The following is a 22,018-nucleotide window of genomic DNA, read 5'->3' as shown; positions in this document are numbered from 1 at the left end:
CATGGCCAACCTGGGTTCGATTCCTCCGTCCCTCTCGAAGAGCCAGGCAAGCTACCGAGATTATCCTGCCTGCATGGCAGAGCCTGACAAGCTACCTGTGGCATATTCAATATGCCAAGAACAGTAACAAGTCTCACAATGGAGACATTACTGGTGCCCGCTCGAGCAACTTGATGAGCAATGGGACTACAGTGCTACAGTACTACTCATTATTTTCATTTAACACCTTATATTAAGGAATTCTTTCATGAATTGACACTGATGAGCGGTCTCTAGACAGTTTGCTCTGGGAGCGGAAACAATTATTGGTATTCTCTCCTGCTCGACTTTCCACAAAAGAAGTACTTCCCAAAAATACTCTTCCTTTCTTCTTATTAACTAGCTTAGAAGTATTGAGTTGCTACTCGGAACTAAAACAATCTGAGTTGCATTTATGTGTATGGCCTAAAAGCCTGAGGGCATTCTTTTTAATATTGAATCATTGTGAGATACACAGTTACAAAGCTGTTCATTATTGAGTTTCAGCATCACAGTGTCCCAACACCCATCCCTCCACCAGTGTACGTTTCCCACCACCAATGTTTCCAGTTTCCCTCCCACCATCCCTTCCCTCACCCTCAGCCTCTCTCTATGGCAGGCACTTCCTCCACCCTCCTTTTGGTCATTACGGTTTGTAATACAGATACTGAGAGGTTATCATTTCATTCCTTTGCCTACTTTCAGCATTTCCAACTATCATTGTCATAGTGGTCCTTTCTTTATCACAACTGCCTTCTCCCCCAGCACTTTAGACAGGCTTCCACGGGCATTCTTAAATGTGGTAGATGTGTAGATCATACCCATCAGAAGGAATATGATTATACCCACCAGAGGACAACAGAAGCACCATAGAAATTGGTATCTAGAAAACTGTATAATGTACGTGTCCTTTAATTGGTTCCCTCAATGACAACCAATTAGAATTGATATTAATTTTTAAAATATGTTTACCGGATGGCAAGAACACCTATAAAATAGTACTTTCATTTATTTCCAGTCATCAAAACAACAAATAAATAACTATTACTATTAATTTAAAACATATTGCATGTTATGCTACTCAAGTTGTTTATTGTTACTGCTTATTCTGTAATAGTATGAAGTTCAGGACACCAGGACCTAGGTCTGCATAGTTTGGGAAGAGACACAAAGTATTGTCTTTCTTTCTTAAGAGTACTAATGAACGGTACAAATAAGGATCACAAAAGGAAGTGAGCATCATCTCTAAAGACTTTAGATGATCACAGCTTCCCCTGGGATAAATAGCTTCTTCTCCACACCCTTTTCTGTCAGAGAGTTGGGGCTGATGTGATAGTAAACACCGGACAGAGCATTCTCCTTGCACATAGCCAATTTCCACACTCCATATGGTCCAGCAAGCCCCTCCAGAAGTGATTCCTGAGTGTAGAGCTAGGAGAAAACCCAAGCATCACCAGATTTAGCCCCAAAATATGTATATGTGTATATGTATATGTATATGTATATATATAATACATAGAGAGAGAATGAGAGAGAGAAGGGAAATATCCAGATCATCTAACTATAGCTAGTGGGTCAGCAAGACCACACATCATAACAATCAATAGTAGCCATAGCAGATGGGTCAAGTATGTTAGTCAACAAGTTAAAAAATTCAATATATTACATTGTACTAGATGATGTCTCTTATAAATCTGCATCATAAATTTGTTGTTTTCAGAAATCATGGTAAATGGTCAATCACACTGTAAGAAGGGAAGTTTCACTGTAGTAAGGTATTTCATATGAGAGTTTTCTTCACAATATAAAACAGGAAGAAAGAGGAAGGCAGAAGGCAATCTTGAAAGTTTGGCCTGGAAGAAGTATGAAGTAAAACATGGGCCATTTGAGAATATGGAAAAGAAGAGTTGGGGATGGTTTCTCAATTGACCTACAGAAATCCAGTAAGATCATAAAACACTTCATAACCTAGATTCACAGATTTCACTAAGAAAATTAGCTTCTGATCAGATAATGCTAAGTGCCCTTTACTGCTTAAAATATGAAAATTTGCCACTGGATTTCTCATAAGGCAAGATTTCTTGCTAGGACACTCTTTGCACTATGAATTTCAGGTTCTAGTTCTGAGCCATTGAGGGATAGCAAAAAAAATTATTTTAAAATGCAAAGCAAAAAAAAACATATTGTTGTTTTCTTTATCCTCTCATCTATAAAGCAGGATAGCTGGAGTTTACTGCTGTAATTATCTTTGTATGAAGGCAGGGAGTTGTCTTATTACCCCAGAAGAAAATTAATTGATTTGTCTTTTCAAGTTTTGCAATAGATTTTTATCTCCAAAATGGCCTTTTGAAGCTTAAAAATCCTTGTTTAAACTTGGAATATCACCTTTGAGAAAGTTGGAGCACAAATCTTTCTCTTTCCTATTTGTTTGTTATTGTCAGTTAACTCAGAATAAGTATTCAGTGTTGATTACCACTTTATTGATGGTTTCAGAAAACTCTGTACTGGGCACAAGTACAAGATTTAAAAGCCTGGCATGTCAGACAGAAATCCATTTCTAGCTTTGGTAGTTCATAAAGCATGAGGTTTTAATGCTGTCATTCGTGCAGGACTCAGAACAAAATTGATTGTAATCTAGCCAGGTTTTCTATTGAGAAGGAAGAAGGTTAAATAGCCCCATATTTTATCATTGTTAGTAATGCTGAGAGGTTGCGTGAGGGTGAGGCTAGTCAGAGAAGGATATGCGTATTTTGAGATAAAAACAATGATAAGACATGGAGATAATATCAATAAATTTGGCTGATGGAAACAGTAAAAGTTAATGTGTGTGTGGGTGTGGTTGGAAGAATAATCTACGAGTTAAAATCAGTCATAAGGAGAATTATTTGACTGGTGGGCATGGAACAAATGGTAGGTAGAAGGGGAAAGCATGTTTGATACTGTATGAAGTAATAAAGTCAATGAAAGGTATTGGTCATATGCAGGGTTAGGGATTTAATCAGGGGGTTATAATGTCTCCTTTTGGCAAGAAATTTCTCCTTTGGACCTCAGTTTTCTCTGTATATAAAATAAAGGGATTAAAGTAGATATACCTTTCTGCTTACACATTTTTCTGAAAATTCTACAAATTATAAACAGCCTCACTATCATTTTAACAAACATACATACATTTATACCTATATGCATTTTTGGTTTTGTCTTCCTATAATATTGTAAATCCTACTTCCCATTTGTTAAAAAAAAGCCAAAAAACAATCTTCAAGTTGTGATAGAGCCAGATGAGCGAGTGCCCTGTGGATGGCTATGTTAATACTCAGGCCCTCGAAATTCCCTCTCCCTCCAGCTGAATAACTTCCTTTCTTTTCCATTTTCTCATCTGGAAAATCAGGATATGAATCCCAATCTCTACCTCATCATGTTTCAAAGAAGATTAATTAATTCATCATGTACATTATGTGCTCAAGAATTTACTATTTTCAGACATTTTCTAGTAAAATGGTGAAGATTGTTGATCCATTTGTTTTGTACACATGGAGCATTGTTGGGTACACATCATAAAATTGAAACTCTAGTTTACATTCTAAACTCAAAGAATTACACCATCCTAACTGATGTTTATATTATGTCCCAATTTAGTATCCTTGGCAAATTTTCTATAAGTATGGCTTTGATTCTCTTTCTCACCCCAGATATTTGTAAGGGAAGAAATGTAAGTGAACCTTCCCTGAACTCTCTCTGTCCTTTAAATCCTCTTACCCACCTCAACTCATATGGAATTGAATGTTGCTTCTTATTTAGAGTCTTGCAGAGTTTTTTGGTGCTTTTCAACGTGCTTTCACCATACAGCTTTTCAAGTAACATTTCCCAAGGGGAGATTAACTCTATTAGGAGGTTCTTCTTGCAGTTTAAATAGAGCTCATCTTTGAACAAAGGGTTGATGGACCCAGATGACCTAAATCCTAGATTTTTAAAAAAGATCTGTTACCTTTCATTGGTCTTTGATTTTCTTAAATGTAAAAATTTCTTAAATGGCAGACTTTAGGTCAGTAATCATCAATTCTTTCTATGTAAAATTTGAGGTAGCAAATATTTTAGGATTTGCATGTCATATGGTCTCTGATTTAACTATTCAACTCTGCCTTTGTAACAGAAAAGAAATCCTGGAAAATATATAAATTAATGGGGACAACTGTGTCACAATGAAAGTATGTGGACACTGAAATTTGCATTTAATTTAATTCTGACATGCCATTGAATATCATTTATCTTTTGGGAGTTGTTTATACCTCATCTAACAGTGCTTAGGGATTATTTTTGACTTTGCTTAGGAATCACTCCTGGTAGTGCTCAAGGAACTATATATGGTACTAGGGATTTGCCACATGGAAGGCAAGTGCCTTAACCTTTATAATATATCTTTAGGCCTGAATAACATTTTTCTTTTGACTTTCTTCTATCATTTAAATCTAAGTTTTTTACCTGTCTATATGCAAAAATAAGTGACAAAGTGAATTTGACTACATGATGATATGTTCTATAAGACTGGTGCACTTGTGCTTGCAAATCTGTACAGTAAAGTTCATTCTTGCTCATCTCCTGTTATCTTAGCCATTCTCTAGTATCTAATTTCAGTTTTCTGTTTTTTTCCCTCAAATTTGCATATGTTTCTCACATGTAATGTCTGGGCTTGTAAGCTCTATGTTCTAAATACTTTTATTTTTTAATTTTATTTATTTATTTTTTATTGAATCACAATGAGAAAAGTTACAAGCTTTCAGGTTTAAGTCTCAGTCATGCAATAATCAAACACCCATCCCTTCACCAGTGCATATGTTCCACCACCAAGAACCCCAGTATACCCCCTACCCCTACCCCACCCCACACCCCCACACCCCACCCCCACCCCCCACCTGTGTGGCTGATGATTTTGTCTTTACTCTCTCTTTACTTTGATTACATTCAATATTTCAACAGAAAACTCACTATTATTATTTGAAATTTCCCCCCAACAACCAGAACTGCCAAAAAGGTATCATTTGATAATTTGTTTTCCATTGCTGAGAATGAAGAGCATATGAGGTCATGCAGTTTTGGATTTCTGGTATTTTAGTAATTAAGTCGGGAGAAATTTATGCCAGAAGTCACGTCACTGCAAGCTCGTACCTCCGGTTAGTGGCCTCCATAAGATGGCAGTCTCTATGCCGCCACCGAAAGGAAAGGCCAAGAGAGCAAAACCTTTACCCTCCTGGGGCGGCATGGGGACATAGCTTAGTTCACAGAGTTCTAAGTACTCTTAATATAAAAGAAAAATTGTCATACTTGGGAATTCTAAAAAATATTTTGTGGTGAAGAATTACTTTCCTTTAAAGTATAGAGAAAAAATTGAAAATGCTTCACGTATTTTCTAGGCCTTATGCACTATAAGCCTGAGATAAGAAATATATTATGATATTTGGTTGGTGGATACCACATATACAATAGATGATAAAGGGAGAATATCTAACAGATTGTTTGGGAGACTATCAGGTACTATTAAGGAAACAAATCTACTTTTTATAGAAGCAAGGAGCTAGCTGTTGATCTGAGGTTTCTTTCCCCATATTTCTCTTGTTTTGCTGTATTAACTATGGATAGTCCCGTAATAATACTGGTTCATAGTCCTGAAAAAGAAATAATTTATCTCTGATAGTTTTTTTACAGCATCTGGTATTCTTTCAGCCCCTTTTTTGTTACTGCTCAATTTGGGAGCTATGTTAAAAATTGCCATTATGAACTACTCCTGATTAATTATAGAAAGTTCATTTTTATTTTTTTATTGAATAACTGTGACATACACGGTTACAAGTCGATTTCATGAAGCAATGTTTGACAAGAAGTTATCATGTCACTGCAAGAATTTCTGAATCCATTTTACTTTGTCATGTTTATTTACCAGTCTGTTACATTTTAAAAGCCTATTCATATACTGCAGCTAGAAGCATTTTTAGTCACTCACAAGAATCTTAATGATTGTGACTTTTGCATGGGGCTGCAATTTGCAAGTTAAGTGATATTATCACTTTCTTCAGAAGTAGAAGTAGAAGTTATTTCTTCTCTGATCTCTAGTTCAATGGAAAGGAAATCTTTGCCCCTCAAAATAATCTGATAATTTATTGTTTCAAAAGCAATTTCCTCACTGGTAATAGTCATATGCATACTTCTGTAACATACCATTGAAGTCTTTAAACTTTTCTTCATTACTAGGCAAAATCCCTGAGCTTTCCAATGAAGCATACATGTTTTGTAACCAACAAATTAGGATGCATAAGGGAAACTTCCTTCTCTGCAGATGAAACTGATTTTTAGAAGTTAATAACTAAGGAAGAGCAAGGATTCTGATTCTGATATCCTTTTATCCCATTCTTTGATGTGATTCATGATTGACCCCTCAATATAGCCACTAGATAGACTAGTACTTATTTCTTAATGAGTACCCTTTAAGAAGAGGTATGGTAGTAATATATTCAAGATTTAGTTGCTAAACCTTTGCTGAGTCTCACCAAATACTCAAGGTACAAAACCTGCTTCAAAAGGTTAATGGTCATAATTCTGGACACCATTAAATCTTTTCAGTGGATGAAATTCACCTTGACTATACTCCATTTGAACTTCTCAATCATCTGATTTTCTTAGCAACCTGATACAAGGACTGAGATGTCTTCATTGTAGTTTTTTATATGAGAAAATTTAGTTTTCCAGTTAACAGTTAACAAACAGTGAATAAGTGTAATAGCTAGAATTTAGACCCAGGCCAAAGGTAGCAGTCACTATTACTTCCTGGGTCTGCTACCAGACCAAAGGTAGCAGACCCAGACCCAGGTCCAAAGGTAGCAGTCACTCAGCTGTCCCTGAAGTATATGATTATTAACCTAGAGTATAAAGCTAAACCTAGAAAAACAAGAAAGATATTACTACGAAACAAAAGCAGCCATAGGGGGCTGGAGCAGTAGCACAGCGGGTAGGGCGTTTCCCTTGCACGCGGCCAACCCGGGTTCGAATCCCAGCATCCCATATGGTCCCCTGAGCACAGCCAGGGGGTAATTCCTGAGTAAAGAGCCAGGAGTAACCCCTGTGCATCTCCAGGTGTGACCCAAAAAGCAAAAAAAAAGCAGCCATAAATAAGAAAAATAAAATATTTTGAAAAAATCCAAAGTCCTTGATACCTAAAGAAGGTTTTTATACTAAGAAATTTCTGAATACTTAAAACATCTAGTAGTTAGCCCATAATTCTCTTATTAGATTAGAGCCAATGGCATGATATCCACACTTCTTTCAGCAACTTTTATTTTATTGTATTTTACTTTTTAATTAATGATTAAACGTGAAGGTACAGATAGAGATTTACATAATTTTGTGCTTGTGTTTCAGTCATGCACTGCTTAAGTACCCATCCCTCCACCAGTGCCCGTTCTCCACTGGTGATCCCAGCATCCGCTCCACCCCCCATTTATCTCCCCCACCCCACCCCGCCTCTGTAGCAGGGGTTCTTTTTGCTCTCTCTCTCTCCTTTTGGGTCTTGGGGTTTGCAATGGAGGTATTGGGTGGCCATCATGTTCAATCTATAGTCTGCTTTCAGCATGCCTCTCCCATCCCAAGCGGGTCCTCCCACCACACTTTACTTGATGTACACTTTTCTATCTGAGCTGCCCTTTCCCCCAGCATGTGATGCCGGCTTCCAAGCCATGGAGCAAACCTGGTACTTATTTCTACTGTCCGTGGGTGTTAGTCTCCCATTCTGTTGTTTCATATTCCGCAGATGAGTGCAATTCTTCCGTGTCTGTCTCTCTTTCTGACTCCTTTCACTTAGCATGATACTTTCCACGTTGATCCACTTACATGCAAAGTTCATGACTTCATCTTTTCTGACAGCTGCATAGTATTCCATTGTTTAGATGTACCGAAGTTTCTTTAACCAGTCATCTGTTTTTGGGCACTCGGATTTTTTCCAGATTCTGGCTACTGTACACAGTGCTTCTAAGAACATACAAGTGTAGATGTCATTTTCTACTATATCTTTATGCCTCTCCAGGATATATTCCCAGGAGTGGTATTGCTGTGTCAAATGGGAGCTCAATTTCTAAATTTTTGAGGAGCGACCATATTGTTTTCCAAAAGGGCTGAACCAGTCGGCATTTCCACAGCAGTGTAGGAGGGTCCCTTTCTCCCCACATCCACGCCAACAGCGGTTGCTTTTATTCTTTTGGATGTGTGCCAGTCTCTGTGGTTTGAGGTGGTATTTCATGGTTGTTTTGATCTGCATCTCCCTGATGTTTAGTGATGAAGAGCATTTTTTCATGTGCCTTTTGGCCATTCTTATTTCTTCCTTGAGAAAATTTCTGTTCATTTCCTCGCCTCATTTTCTGATGAGGTTGGATGTTTTCTTCTTGTATAGTTCAACCAGTGCTTTATATACCCTTGATATCAACCCCTTATCATTTGGGTATTGGGTGAATATCCTTTGCCATTCTGAAGAATGCCTTTGTATTCTGGTCACTGTGTCTTTTGTGGTGGAGTAGCTTCTTAGTTTAATATAATCTCATTTGTTTATCTCTGTTTCTACTTGGTTGCTCAGTTGTGTGTCATCTTTGAAGATTCCTTTATCTTTGATATCGTGGAGAGTTTTACCGAACTTGTCTTCAATGTATCTTACGGATTGTGGTCTGATGATGAGGTCTTTAATCCATTTTGATCTGACTTTTGTGCATGGTGTTAGGTCAAGGTCTAAGCCCATTCTTTTGCCTGTGGTTGACCAGTTATGCCAGCACCATTTGTTAAAGAGTGCCCCACTTCACATTTCTTGCTCCCTTATCAAAGATTAGATGATCATACGTTTGGGGTTGTGTGTAGGGATATTCCACTCTGTTCCATTGGTCTGCGGCTCTGCCTTTGTTCCAGTACCATGCTGTTTTAATCGAGCAACTTTTATTTTTGAAGGAAAATTCTAATTATGACAAAACCATGATTCGTGACTCTTAATTCACTCTCGTCATACAACACAGAAGATTAAACACTGTTTTAGACTTAGGTTCCCTTGACCCTTTCTTTTGGTCCTTTTCAGAAAACTATGATGCAGAATGCTTTCTTCTGGGGAAGGTACAAGAGAAATACATTTCCTTTCTCTTTGATGTCAGAAGCATAACAAATATTATGACTTTCCAAGCTTTATATTGAATATAAATAAATGGCAGAAATCAAGGCATCCTAGCATTTTAAAAATTTTCTTTCAGCAGAGCCAAAGAGCTAGTTACTTTGGGGCATGCAAAAATCATGTGAAGCAAACATAATAAATGTTATTTAATAACACATCCATTAGTTCTCAGAGGTACTCAGTCCCTATTAGTCTTTTCTGTTTTGTCATGGTATAAAAACATCTGCAATGTTTATCTTGTCATCTAGTACTAGAATTATAATAATTTATATATTCATTGGGGAGTAGCATGACTCCTCCAAGCATATGTAAAATAGCTGTGATAAGTGTTACTTGCCTCATGTTGACATCAGTTTATTCAAAAAACAGTACTTTTTGTGTATGACAGATATGTAAAATTAACTCGAATAAAAAATTACAAAAGCTATGTATTTAGCACTCAGTACATTTTAGTTGCACTATAGAAACTTTATCATTCAACCTTCACAACAACCCTAAGATATAGGTATTACTCATAATATGCTAATTTGATAACCAAGACAAGAAAAAATTAGATTGACTTTCCCAAAATAGTATTAGTGACTGCAGTGTGATTACGGCATGTATTTCCCATCATAACAGAGTGAGATAAATAGTGAACCTGGAGTAAGTATATAGACTTCTGAGCAGATAAACTAAGTGAAAGACATTTTTTCCCTTGAAAGTTTGGGTGAATTCCCAGAGAATTTAGTAGTTGACCTAGATCTGTTGAGATGCACAAGAGTTTTCAAAGAATTTTTTTAAAAAGAAACAATATTTTAGGGAGAGGCAATATCATAACTGAAGAAAAGAGTGTAGGAAAACAGAAAGCTTGTTTGGGGAGCATTGTGAAGTATAGGAATGGTAGAGGAGGGAAACTCATTAGATGTAGCAAGTCTCTTGACAGTCCATTGAGTTGATTGCCCTCTTGTTCCTGGACCTGCTACATTGAACTGTGCATCAATATCCAGTTTAACTCTGAAGTTTTAGGCAACAGACTACTATATAAGTAGACGTGCAAAAGCACCAAATGGAACTCAATCTAAATTTTGGATAATAAAAACCAAAAGTTGTATAGATTCTCCAGACATACCCATTGATAAATAGCTCATTTTGTAAACATCAACCTTAGAAACAAACAGGCCTGCATTCAATCCTTAGCTCCAATACTTAGTATACTATTAGTAGTGCCAATGGTCAAGTCATAACTTCTTTGTGAGTGTTGCATTAGCTCACAGAATTAGTCTAAAACTAAGTGATAAACAATGCAGCTCTTAATGCTCAGTAAATTTTGGTTAATTTCCAGGATTGTTAGCATACAGAGTAGACAGATTAGACAGTAGAAGAAGATTTACTACAAACATTTAAGTGGATTAATAGCTGAGGAAAGAAGAAAGAAACACCCTGGATGGGATCCTACCCTTAAGTGGATCTCCTAGTAATTTGGAGTATTCTCCTTAGATGAGATTTTGTTAATCTCCTGGAGGAGTGTTCTTACCCCTCTTTGTTGATTTGTTATTGTTCAAACCACCTTTGTGTCACCACCCTATGTGAATGCTATATAAATTAGACTATAAGAGAAGTGGGGAGAAGACACAGAAGCAGAGCACAAAGCAAAACAGAATTAGGGAGCCATCGGAGCCAGAAGCAGGGGAAAGAATGAGCACAGAGTGGGTCAGGGTCAGAGTCAGAAGTAAGGATCATAGTCAGAAGTGACAGTGAGAAAGGCTCCAGAGAAAGAAGCAGAAGGGCTATGTAGAGAGAGATCGGAAGAAGAGAGATGACAGAGAGAGATCCAAAGAGACAAGAGGAGAGACTACAGAGGCATAGGCAGAGACAGAGACAGAGAGAAGAGAGCACAGCAGCACACACAGAAGCAGAGCACAAAGGAGAAGTCATCCAGATCTGGTCCATACACAGTGGCTCAAGAGCACCGAACGCTAGTGGTGACAGAGAGAGAGAGGGCCACCCTGAAAGCCAACGAACAACACACATCACATCACCCTTTTGTGCCCGTGCTTTTATATTTTTTTTTACAGCAGCGTTTTGGATTTTGGAAGGGAGAACACTGGGAACGACATATCCATCCTGCAGGATTTGGTATGTGGGCAGGTGGACACGGCTGTCGAAGAGATCTGAGTAGAAGTCGTGGATAACCTTTTCCATTCCCCTTCTGGAAGATGTGTTGTGATAGATTAATCAGGATGTCAGAGGGCAGTCATCGTGCTCTTGTAGATGGCTAAGGACAGGCGGGCATTGCAAATACTTTTTCCAGCTTTTGCCACATTGGTGAACACTGCTTCTCTTCTCTCTTTGAGGTCTTCCTTTATCGCTTCTCTGCACAGCTTTGCGAACTCTGACATTAGCTTGTGATTGCCTGAGCCTTGTGCCAAACCACATTAGCCAATGAGCTCGAGAGTTTCTGAAGACTGGTGTCCTTTTTTTGCTTTCTCTCTCAGCGTTCCTCGCACAATCATGGAGGCACTGAACCAGTCAATCGTATACCTTCTCAATGTTGTCAACGATGGCATCTTCCCATATTGCCACAATAGTGCCAAAGACCTCCCAGCTTGTGGTCATTCTAGGAGTTCTCTTCTTAAACTTTGCAGCCCTTTCTCCCCGCTCCATGAAGTAGAATTTCACATGAAAGAGATGGTGGTCTAATCTTGTTTGGAATGTTGGGACAACAGTGACATTGGTCAAGCAAAACAGTTTATTGAATATGATTTGGTCAATTTTGTTGTGAAACTGTTCACCAGGAAGCTCCCAGGTCAACCAGCAAAGAGTGAACCAACAGATGCTGCCCAGAGATGCAGGTAGGTTCAGTGCTGGACTCCTTGCAATGACTGTGTCAATCTGCCCAGTACTTTCTGACGTGAGCAGCACATCCATGCACAAGATTTGTGGTGTGTTTGTCAGTGTGCAGATCATTACAACATGCCATCCGCATGGCAGAGCCTGGCAAGCTACCCATGGCTTATTCGATATGCCAAAAACTGCACTTTTATCACATGTACGACTATCTGACTATCTGCACTTTTATCACATGTACGCTGGCATCGGAAGCATCCATCGAGGACCTGATGGTGCAAGTGAAGAAGATCAATTACGACGTCATTGAATTGAATGAGATGAGAAGGCATCGATCACATCACACCGTTTTTGACACTGGAGAAGAACTGTTCCTCAGAACATGAGACAGTAGAGGCAATCAGTGTTGTCAGTATCCTTGTCAACAAGAACTGGCTATGAGCATTGGATTCGTTCGAATGCCTAACAACACAAATAGGACGCTTATGTTTGAATAGATGTGGCTCATTGCTGGCAGTTTCTATCTTCGTTGTCCATGCACCAACATCCAACTTCAACAAAGAAGAAATTGAGAAGTTCAACATGGAGCTGGAGAAGTTCTATAAAGAAGACCACACCTTCTACAAGGTCATTGTCAGTGATTTTTCACGTCAAGATAGGACTGAGAAGGTCACCCGAAGAATTCCACATTGGGACCCATGGCCTAGAATGGAACAAACAGGGAGAGAGACTGTCTGAGTTCATATTGTTGACCAAGACCTTCCATGGTAACTCGCAGTTCCAGAAGGCCAAATATAAAAAGGTTATTAATACACTAGAAAAATTCCAAAGGCCCATTGATAGGTGGTTATCTATTCATTGTGGCCCCATGTCTCTGGTCAACCTCAGAAATTAGACAGGTTAGTTCCTACATATTTGTTGCTTCTGTTTCAAGACCTACTTCCTCTTCTGCAGAACCTGTGGCCTCCTCTATGTAGACGCCATAGCTCATCTGAAACACCTCTGTAGCCTGTAGACAAAGATAAGGATAAGGATTTTCATTTTCTCATCTAGTTCATGAGAACTAGCTAAAAAGTTTTGGTTCCGTGTGAACAGACAGATTTATTGACAAAAGAAGGTGGGATATAGACATGGATGATTTCTCTCCTACCAAGAGTATTAAGAGTAGTATAAAACTGTAGTTTTGTTTGGGTGAAAAGGGGTACTGGGCGACACACATCCTGCACTGCTCAGGGTTTACCTCAAATTCTCTACTTAGGGATCACTTCTTGTGGGGATGAACCACACACTACTGATAGTGATAATTAGTACTTAAAGGAGAAATAAATCTTCCACTGAGTAATAGCTAGGGTATTAAAGTACAATACAGCTTTTTAAATTTCCTTTTACTAATTCCTGTTTCTCTAATTCACTATTTGCATATGTCAATGCAACATATACTCATAAATACATATATGTGAAAATTGATCATGTGTACTACAATTCTACTAAACTCATTGATTATATTCAGCAATATTTGCATAGTCTAGTAATTATATGTACATTATCATGTCGTGTGCAAATAGTGATTTATTTTTAATTTTTAATCTGGATTCTTTGATTTCTTCTTCCTTAATTGCTCTGGCTAAGTCATCTAAAAGTAGATTGAAATGTGGTGAGAATAGACATCCTTGTGTTGTTCAGTCATTAAGAAAAATCCATTGAATATTACATTAGCTTGGGTTTAACATAAATGCCCATTATTTCTAATATTCGAGTTTATTGAGCTTTTTGATGTCGAATCTTGTCAAATGCTTTGTCAGCATCTATTAATAAGGTAATGTGATTAGAAGTTTTCTTTTAATGTTATGTTTTATAGAAAATACTTTACTTTGGTGTGTTGAATGAGTATCACATACCTAAATTAAATCACCTTATTCGTGATGAATTAGTCTTTTGATATTTTTTGTTGCATTTTGTCAATTAAAAAATAATTTACATTCATATCCATCTACAATATTAGTATGTTTTATAAATGTGTGTTCTTTTCTTGTTTGGTACTGAGAGAGATATCCATTTCATTGGATGTTTTGGAATATTCCCTTCTTTTACTTGAGCAGGATTAGTATTAGTTCTTCCTTGAAAACTTCATAGAATTAAATTTTGGATCATTTAGTTCTGAATTTTGTTCTCAGGGATATTTTTATTACAGTTACTATTTAAACTTGTGTGATTGGTTTGCTGAAGATCTTATTCCTGGTTCAGTCTTTAAGGGTCATATGATTCCAGAGTTACTCAAGAGTCAAATATTTTGGCCTACAACAGCAGTCACAAGATACTATATATTTCTGTATTATCCATTGTAACTTTGGCTATATTACTTTTTATTATATCCATCACTGGATTTTTTAATTGAGTAACCGTGAGATAGTTACAAAACTTTCATGATTGAGTTTCAGTCATACAATTTTGAATAATCATCCTTCCACCAGTGTACATTTTCTACCACCAGTGTTCCAATCCCTCCCATAATTCAAACCCATAACATAAACATAACTCCTGCTTCTATGGTAGGCACTTTCCTTCTTACTGTCCTTTACTTTTGGGGATTATGGTTTGCAATACAGATACTGCAAGGCCATCATGTTTGGTTCTTTATCTACTTTCAGCACACATCTCCCATCCAAATGATCTCTCCAACCATCACTGTCATAGTGATCCCTTCTCTGTTCCAGCTGCCTTCTCCCCCAGCTCATGAGACCGGCTCCCAACTATGGGGAAAAATTTCTGGCCCCTGTGTCTACTATCCTTGGGTGTCAGTCTCATATTATGTTATTTTATATTAAACAAATGAGTGCAGTCCTTCTATGTCTGTCCCTCTCTTTCTAACTCCTTTCACTTAGCATGATACTCTCTATGTCCATCACCTATAAGCAAATTTAATGACTTTGTTTTTCTAACAGCTGCATAGTATTCCATTGAGGAGATTAACCATAGTTTGCTTATCCAGTCATCTGTTCTTGGGCACTTGAGTGATTTCCTTATTCTGGCTATTGTAAACAGCTCTGCAATGAACATACAAGTGCAGATGTCATTTCTGCTTGCTTTTTTTGCATTCCAGGTATGTATTCTGAGAAGTGGTATTGCTAGGTCATATGGAAGTTGATTCTAGTGTTTTAATGAATGGTCATATTGTTTTCCCAAAAGGCTGGACCATTTGGCATTCCCACCAATAATGAATGAGACTCACTCTCCTCTCATCCACGCCAGCACTGATTTTTCTTGTTGTTTTTGATGTGTGCCAGTCTCTGTGGTGAAAGATGATAGTTCATTGTTTTGATTTTCATCTCCCTGATGATTAGCAATGTTGAGCAATTTTCATGTGTCTTTTGATTCCTTGTATTTTTTTAGTAGTTTCTATTTATTTCTTGCCTAATTAGTGGTGTTTCATTCTTAAATATGTCTTCAACTTCAGTGTCATGGAATGTTCTACCTATATTTTTCTCCATATACCTTATGAATTCAGGTCTTAGATATTGAGGTCTGTAGTACATTTTGATCTGACTTTTATGCCTGGCATTAGAGAGAAGACTGAGTTCTTTTATTTTGCATGTTGCTGTTTTTTCCAAGCATTCCCCCAGCACTATTTGTTGGAGAGGTTTTTCTTGCTACACTGCACATTTCTTGCTCCTTTATCAAAGATTTAGTGATAAAGTGATATTTGAGGGTCTGTGTCAGGGTATCCAACTTTATTCCACTGGTCTGCAGGTCTGTCTTAATTCCAATTCCATAATGTTTTAATTACTACTGCTTTATAGTATAGTTTGAAGTTGGGGAAAGTTATGCCTCCCATCACCTTTTTCCCATGGATCGATTTAGGTATTTGTGGGGGCTTATTGTTCCATCTGAATTTCAGGTGTATTTTGTCTATTTCTTTGAAAAATGCCATAGGCATTTTATAGGTACCATGTTGAATCTCAATAATGCTTTGGGAGAGTATTGCCATTTTGACAACCTTAATCCTCCCGATTCATGAGCAGATTTGTCTCCATTTCCTCATATCCTCTTTTTTTTAATTTTTATCAGTGAATCACTGTGAGGTACAGTTACAAACTTATCAACTCTCATGTTTGCATTTCATTTACATCCCTCCAACAGTGTCCATTTTCCTCTACCAATGTTCTCAGTATCCCTCCCACCACCCCCACCTATTTTATTTCTTAAAGTAGTGTTTTGCAGTTTTCTTTGAATATGTCCTTCACATCCTTAGTTAAACTGATTAAGCAGTACTTGATTTTATGAGGCACTATAGTGAACAGGATTGCTTTATTTTACTATCTATTTCTTCTCTTTCATTATTCATATATAGGAAATCCATGGACTTTTGAGAATTGATTTTGTAGCCTACCACTTTACTACACAAACCTATTGTTTCTAGGAACTTTTCTGTAAGAATCATTAGGATTTTCTAAGTATAGTATCATGCCATCTTCAAATAGTGGTAGCTCGACCTCTTCTTTCCTATCTTGATGCCCTTAATATCTTTTTATTGCCTAACTTCCAGTACTATATTGAATAGAAATGTACAAGTACTTCCAGTACTATATTGAATAGAAATGGCAAGAAAGGGAAACTTTGCTTATCCCTGAGTGCAAAGCCAGGAGTATTCCCTGAAAGGAAGGATCTTAGTTTTCCCCATTGAGAATAATGTTTGCTGTGGGCTTGTGTAGATGACTTTGGCTATACTGAGGAAAGCTCCTTCAACTGTTTCTTTTACTGCCTCACTAGCTGCCATATGTAACTAATTTGGTCATTCTATTGGTATTTTCTGACAACTGGTCTTTTATGTAGTAGTCAGTAAAATAGATGTCAAGCAGTAGTTGGAGGGGCCAAGAAATTGAAATTGATTAACTGTCCAAAGGACATTGTAAAAAGAAAACTTTGCAGAAAAATGGAAAATAAGTCAGTGTATTTGGTCAAGATTATTATATTATTTCTATTTCATATTGTTTTATCGTGTTTCTTTTTATTGCACATTCTTTTTATTGTATTTTCTTTTTCAACATCCATGTCTTTTAAAATGTATTATTACCTCCTCCTGAAATACTCTACCTGTGCTTTATTACCTATATAAAATCTTTACCTATTAATATTATGACTATAAATTTATGATAACTCTTCTTTTTTTTTTCTTTTTGGTCACAGCTAGCGATGCTCAGGGGTTACTCCTGACTCTGGACTCAGGAATTACTCCTGGCATTGCTCAGGGCACTATATGGGATGCTGGGAATTGAACCCGGGTCAGCCGCGTGCAAGGCAAACTCCCTACCCGCTGTACTATCACTCCAGGCCCATGCTAACTCTTCTTTAATTTCAAAACTTTAATATTTGTAATATGTAAGGGTTTCTCTTACTATATAGTATACTAACTATTATAATTCTCTTATTTTGTCTTTCAATAGCATGCCATAACAATTTCAACTGCTTTTGCAAATATGTATCCCCTGAATCTTACTTTTCAAAACTAACTCATTCACTCCTATTTCCCTTTTTAAATGTTTTACAAATGCCTCACTGTATACACTGTTTTGTTTTAAATTTCAATGATATAAGGATTATTTTCTGTTTTATAATGGCCTATATTGAGATCCAAAGAAGCCATGTAATTTGCTCCAGATTTCAGCTAGCAATAGCATGTAGAACCTGAACTTGAATACAGTTTATGAAATTATAATACCATATTATTTCCCCAGTACTCTACCACGTTGACTCCTTGCCTATATTTTCCACTAATTATTATATTACTATTAAGCATAAATTTTGTAACACCTATGTGGGACTTTCCAACTATCAAAAAGGATTTGGGGCTTCTTTTATTGGGGGGAATTGGGCCACATCCAGCAATTCTAAGGGGGTTACTGCTGGCTCTACATTCAGGAATTACTCCTGGCAGTGCTCAGGAGAACTTATGGGATGGCAGTATTGAACCCAGGTCTCCTGCAAGCAAGGCGAGTGTCCTACCTATCACTCTGGCCCCAATATTTGTCTTCTCAATATGCTGTATCCATCATAGTGTCACTTTAAAGGGGAAGTCCTCAAAATATTCATTGGGAAAACATGGAGAATGTGGCCTGAAGTAATTAGCATTCAAGGTCGCATCCTCCTTCTATATGGACTTTTCCCATTATTGATGGAGATGGCAGTGAGATCAGAAGTAATGTTGAGCCCAGGAAATTAGCTGTTAGAGGCATATGGAATGATAACTTCTCCACTTTTTCTTAAAGTTATGAAATAGTTCAGTAAATTCCTAATAAGGGCCAGACTTAAGTTTGTGTTTATGTCTGTGTGTATTTTTCTTTTATTTTTCTTCTATTTTTTATTTTATCCTCCTCATCTCTTTACACCCTTATTCCCATCTTATTAGTTTCAAGAAGCAAGTCAGTGTTTGTGATAAATTATGTTCCATAACGATCTTGAATACATAGCTATGAACTTTTCTGAGCTGCAGATTAAATTTCAGTTTTCAAATTTTATCTCAATGAACTTTTCAAAGGAATATATAGAATGGAAATTCTAATAACTAATTCTCTTATCACTTCACATGTAACAGTAAATACAGTCATTGACAGTAATAGTACTTCACAATAAAAGATTTGAGTCACTTCAGCCTTGGTTAACTCTTGCCTCGTTCTAAGTGGTTCCAGGGGAAAGCACACCATTCAAATAGCTCTTGTTTACCGATAACCTACATTTTGACAAATCTTTCAGTACATATTGTTCGTATTTTTCATGGCTCTACAAAGGTGGATGATAAAACAACCATTTTATATAGGATGAAAATTCAGAGGTATTCTGTCTTCCCAAGGTAATGCAATTGGTAACTGATACTGCTACATGAGTCATAACTCTGTAGTTCAGTTCCTCTGACTCATAACTTCATTTATTTATTTATTTTTAATTTATTCTTTTATTGAATCACCATGTGGAAAGTTACAAAGCTTTCAGGTTTAAGTCTCAGTCATAAATGCTCGAACACCCATCAGTGCACATATTCCACCACCAAGAATCACAGTATACCTCCCCCTTCCCCCCTCCCCCCCACCTCCCCAGCTCCCCACCTCACCTGTGTAATTGATAAATTTCACTTTACTTTCACTTTACTTTGATTACATTCAATATTTCAACAAAAAACTCACTATTATAGTTTAGAGTTTCTCCCCCGTAAAGTCGGACCTGCTGAAAAAGAAGCATTTGATAATTTGTTTTCCATTGCTGAAAATAAAGAGATATGAGGTCGAGTGGCCGCACTAGCGGCCGCACGGTTTTGGATTTCTGTATTTTAGTTTTTCAGTAACTAAGTCCAGAGAAATATCTGCCAGAAATTGCATCGTTGCAAGCTTGTACCTCTCAGCTACTTTATATTCCACATGACTCATAACTTCTCGATTCTGTAAGGACACTGTATTTCTTTGCTAATTAGCAAATAGTTAAGGGCTATGAGAGAGATTAATGACTCAGCACATGCTTCGAATAGTGGAGTCCGAATCTGTATCTCTGTTACCTTATGGTCCCACCAGATCAGTGTCGCGCATCTGAGCACAGAACTGGGGAAACCACCAAGAGCTAGAATACATGGCCCCCAAACTCTGAAAATAACTAACGGAAGATAGAGATGTAATACAGGTGTTAAAGTGCTTGCCTTACATATGAACAACCTTTCGTTGATTCCCCAGAACCACATATAGACCCTTGAGCTCTACCAGGTGTATTTCTTGAGCAGAGTTAGAAAGTATGCCCTGAGCACTGAAAAGAAGGAAGGACAAAATTTTTAAAAATAAATTGATAATTTAATATTCAAAGTTTATTCATTATAATCTCATAATCTGTTTTTAACATAGATTTTTTAGTATTAACTTGTCTCAGTAACCCCTCATTACTTTTGCATAGGAAAGGGATGACTTATCTAAAGAATCATATTCAGCAATTGGAATCAAACTATGACATCGTTACCCATTCCATATTTTTTATTATACTCTTATATTACTGCTGATTCATGTATATTTATTTAAAAGCAGGAGCTATGATTTACCGTTCTTCTCTACAGATATCAGAACAGGGTTGAACTGTTAGGAGTTGTTTATTTGGTTCTTTTTGGGGGGGTCTACACATGATGATGCTCAGGGACTACTCCTGGCTTTGCACTCATAAATTACTCCTTGGGGTATTCAGGGAACCATATGGGATGCTGGGGATCGAATATGAGTCAGACATGTGCACGGCAAATGCCCTATGCACTATACCATAGCTCTGGCACCCAGAATCATTAGGATTTTAAGTAGGCATTCATTATTTTGTCATTGTTAAAAACAAATATTTTATTTGACCCTAATTAAATCATCTTCCCTAATTACAAAGCATCATGAACAAGTAATACATTTTTGTGAATAGTGACTCTGTAAATTGGGAATGAGGTACTTCATAGTTTTCCTCTCTGAAGCATTGAGCCACCATGTTCTGTAGTAGAGATAAATAAGTCCAGAGAGGGGAAATTATTTATTTCAAGATCACAGAGAAATTTATCACAGAGCCTTAACTACTTTGTGTAAATAGAGTAGGGAATACATGCACATTATACAAAATTTTAAAATCAAAAATCTAAAGTGTGAAAAATAACATTTTATCCTTCAGGCTTGAGGTCTGTCTGTCATAGACCACCACTAAATTTTAGTTTCTATATACCCTTGTAGATACATTATATAAATCTATAAACATATAGAAAAATGTATATTTTCCTCACAAACTTATGTGTTATTTTGGAGCATTTTTATTCAACTTTAAAGTTCATATAGGAGGTTGTTTACTTACTTGTACAAAAGTGTTTCATTTTAAGTGCCAGTATTATTCTTATTGATGATGTATATTTTATCTATTGATGGTCCTTTCCCTTATTTACAGTCTTCTGCTATTAATGCCACAGTATGTCACATATGCTGGATCAAATCACATACTTTTTAAATTTAAAAATATATTGCCAAATTTGTCATCCACACAAATTGTAAGGTTATAGATCTGCACTGCTTATTTGAAAAAATGAAATTATAAATTAAGATACTATTGATGTACCAGTAAAATAACTTTCACTTGATTTGAGGTGAAGGGGCAGCAAGGAGCTTTGGTATCTCTATCACAGTGTAATCACAAAGAATATGAAGCTGGAAAGAGATGCTTAGAATTTGCTTGATGAATTACTGCAACCTGACGACTCATTAGCTGACTCAACTCTCTAGGAAGATTCTCAGTCTATGATGATTAACTATTATTTATTTCCTTTAGTATGTTTCTCTATGCTTCTATGACTGAGATTATTATTTGTATATATATACATATATATATTTATCTCCCAATTTCTTTTATCACCTATCTGTTATTTGACAATTAAGCCTCAAAAAAGACTGAGCATTTGATAAGGGTACTCTTTTCCATTTTTAACCACACCTCTGACAACATGGTTTGATGTCATGATAAGCATGACTGAATCAGACACTTAATTGATATTAAATGACGAACGTGGAAAATGTTGTTTCAGATTTTTTAAAATAGGCTTTATTTGCATTTCCCTGATAACAAGTGATAAAGAACATGACAAGCACTTCTTATATGTTTAGTGGACATTACGAATTTATTAATAGAGAGTGGTGTAGTGCCTGAGGTAGGGGATAAGGTTTTGCTTAGAGGTCTGGAGTTTATGATTGCTAATTCTATCCAGGAAGCATGATTCTGAGTTAGTGTTATTCTTTTTTATTTGCTTTATTGAAAACTTTATTATGGTACACAAAAGTTTTGTTATCATTTCTCACAAGCTCTTTTCATGCTGTACTTGAATGAATTGTATATAGGTTTTCTGTGTTCAACATTGCTTTACTACTGCTGGTTTTGTAGTTTGATTTTCTTTCAGGATCAAGGTGGGTTCTCTCATATAAAATCCTGTTTTAGTTCCTTCCCTGG

General features: G+C 36.8%; 1 protein-coding gene across 1 annotated transcript in view; it reads left to right on the top strand.

Moving 5' to 3' along the window:
• Positions 1-22,018, top strand: part of AR (androgen receptor) — a 209,103-nt gene that overhangs the window by 127,753 nt on the left and 59,332 nt on the right. The gene's annotated exons all lie outside the window — the stretch shown is intronic.

Source organism: Sorex araneus, chromosome X (assembly GCF_027595985.1).
Source record: "Sorex araneus isolate mSorAra2 chromosome X, mSorAra2.pri, whole genome shotgun sequence".
NCBI lineage: Eukaryota > Metazoa > Chordata > Mammalia > Eulipotyphla > Soricidae > Sorex > Sorex araneus.
This window is presented reverse-complemented; position numbering and strand designations above follow the sequence as displayed.